Genomic DNA, 2,681 nt, shown 5'->3' on the forward strand with positions numbered 1-2,681 from the left:
TTTTTTTTCTTCAATGTAGTTGACTCTTTCATTAACTTTGTACTTCGGTGCTCTACATTCTTTCGCATAATGTTCGAACTTGTTATAATTATAGCACTTAATTTGAGATTTATCATACCTCGAATTTGAGTGCCCTTGACCACGTCCTCTTGTAGATCTTTCTCCTTTCTCATAGTTATTTTTGGTACTCCATCCTTGCTTGCTAGCATGACCTTGTCCTCGTCCTCTATTGTGACTTCTAATGTTGTTAAAGCTTTCATCTTTCTGAGTTGATTGGAGATTCGTCTTGAGAAGTTGTTCGACAATCTCTTCATTCATCTTCTTTTTTTCTTCATGGGCTTGCAATGAACCCAGAAGTTGCTCTATCGTCATGACTTGTAAGTCCTTCGTCTCTTCGATAATGGTTGTGATACTATCAAATTTTGAATCTAACGATCGGAGGATCTTTTCCATGATAGTCACATCTTCTAACTTCTCACCATTTCTTTTTAGTTGATTGGAAATGGTAATGACTCTAGAAAAGTAATCGGAGACCAACTCGCCTTCTTTCATATGCAAAACATCAAATTGACTTCTTAAAGTTTGAAGTCGTACCTTTTTAACCTTCTCTTCTCCCTTATATGAATCCTCGAGCTTCTTCCATGCTAGTTTGGTCGAAGTAGCACTTGAGATCTTCTCAAAACCATCTTCATCTAAGGCTTGATAGATGAGGAAGAGAGCCTTCTTGTCTCTCTTTCGCAAGTCTCGTAAGCTATCCTTTTGTGTTGTGGATAGAACAGACTCATCACTTGGCTCTTCGTAGCCTTTCTCCACAACCTCCCAAACGTCATGCGCTCCAAGGAGTACCTTCATCTTGATACTCCAATTGTCGTAGATGTTTTCCTTAAGCATCGGGACTTGGAACGAAAGCATGTCACCGTTTGACATTTCTCTGTAACGGAACCTCGCTCTGATACCACTTTGTTGGAATGGAGAAACTTTTAGGAAATGACAAAGGCTAAAAACACAACTTATGGAAGAAGCTTCACTCTTATTTATCACATTTACTTGGTTTGATACAAACTCAAAGACTCCACCCCTATTTATACTAGTGGCACCTCCTAAATTAATGGTTAGGATTGTGCCACCACAATTACAATCCAATGGTTACAAATAATTCCACACCTACCACACAATAATTCAACACCTACCACACCTACCACACCTACTACACAATAATTTCATACTTACCACATATTCTAGAATAAGCTTATAGAAATTAAGTTTTATTTAAACAACTAAAACCAAGTTTATATTTCAACATGGAATGCTTCTCCGTTAACGACATCACCTTTGCCAATCGCCCACACTTCCTCGCAGGAAAATACCTCGGCTACTACTACACCTCTCTCGTGTGGGCCTCCTACGGCCCTCACTGGCGCAACCTCCGCCTCATCACCGCGAAAGATATCTTTTCAACTTCACGCATCGACACCTTCTTGAAAGTCCGTGAAGAAGAAGTCGTTGCTATGTTGAGAGCACTTGCCAACGATTCACTCAACAACGAAGCGGTTGAAGTGCGACCAAGGCTATTCGAACTTGCCCTTAACGTGATGATGCGCATGGTTTCTGGTAAGAGATTTTGCAGAAACGAAGAAGGAGAGGCGAAGCAGGCACGGTGGTTTCCTGAGATTGTGAAGGAGTCGTTTTCGGTGGCCGGCGCCGGTAACCTTGCTGACTTTTTGCCGGTGCTGAGGTGGTTTGGTCACATGGGATTTGAGAGGAGGGTAATGAAGCTGCAGAAGAGGAGGGATGAGTTCTTCCAAGAGCTTGTTGAGGAGAGGAGAGTGGAATGTAATGAAAATAATAATGCTGAAGAAGAAGGTGGAGAAGAGACTTCATGCAAGCGTAGAAAATGCTTAATTGATGTGTTGTTGACGTTGCAGAAAATTGATCCGAAGCAGTTCACAGACCCAATTATCAAAGGTGTGATGACGGTAAGCTAAGCTCAACCATCCTAACCCTTTTTTTTAAAATAATTTTAGTATTTTTAATTTACTTATTTAGGAACATTCAGGTTTATACCCCTCAATTCCTATCTAATTTTGTATCTAATACATACATACTATCTCATCCATGCAAGGAAAAAAAATGTATTTCACTATTAAAATTTAAATTATGACACTTTTTTATGTGATGTAAAAGATTTACTTGGAATTAATATAAAAAACAAAATTTACTTGGTAGACATTTGGATACATCAGAATTAACGTATTAGAAAGTTAAGAAAAGACATCCATATAATTATATAAGAATTTAGATGTCCCTCTCTGTTTCGTTTGTTTTTTTTATTTATTTATTTATTTTTTTCTTCTTCATAACAGATCAAGGCATATTAAATTAAACAAAAAACTTATGGATATAATTTTATAATGTTGATCTAATTATCTGATTCTTAACTATATGTTTATTGAATGTTAAAAATTAAGAGAAACGATAATTGGCAGAAAAGCAACTTTCAAAATATAATAAATTGAAAGAGCCAACCTTTTCCAATTGAAACTTTACCATAATCCTAATTGCTAGAAAGGATATGAGTAGGGTTGTGCACCTCTTAGATTATTAAAATGTTCTTACATATATTTTAAAAATAAATATTAAAAAATTATAGTAATTTTCTATATATATATATATATATATAT

The 2,681-nt window shown here is 36.4% G+C and overlaps 1 pseudogene; it reads left to right on the forward strand.

Moving 5' to 3' along the window:
- The window catches only part of LOC110024410, a 36,831-nt pseudogene that overhangs the window by 32,827 nt on the left and 1,323 nt on the right, over positions 1-2,681 (forward strand).

Source organism: Phalaenopsis equestris, unplaced genomic scaffold (genome assembly GCF_001263595.1).
Source record: "Phalaenopsis equestris unplaced genomic scaffold, ASM126359v1 Scaffold000256, whole genome shotgun sequence".
NCBI lineage: Eukaryota > Viridiplantae > Streptophyta > Magnoliopsida > Asparagales > Orchidaceae > Phalaenopsis > Phalaenopsis equestris.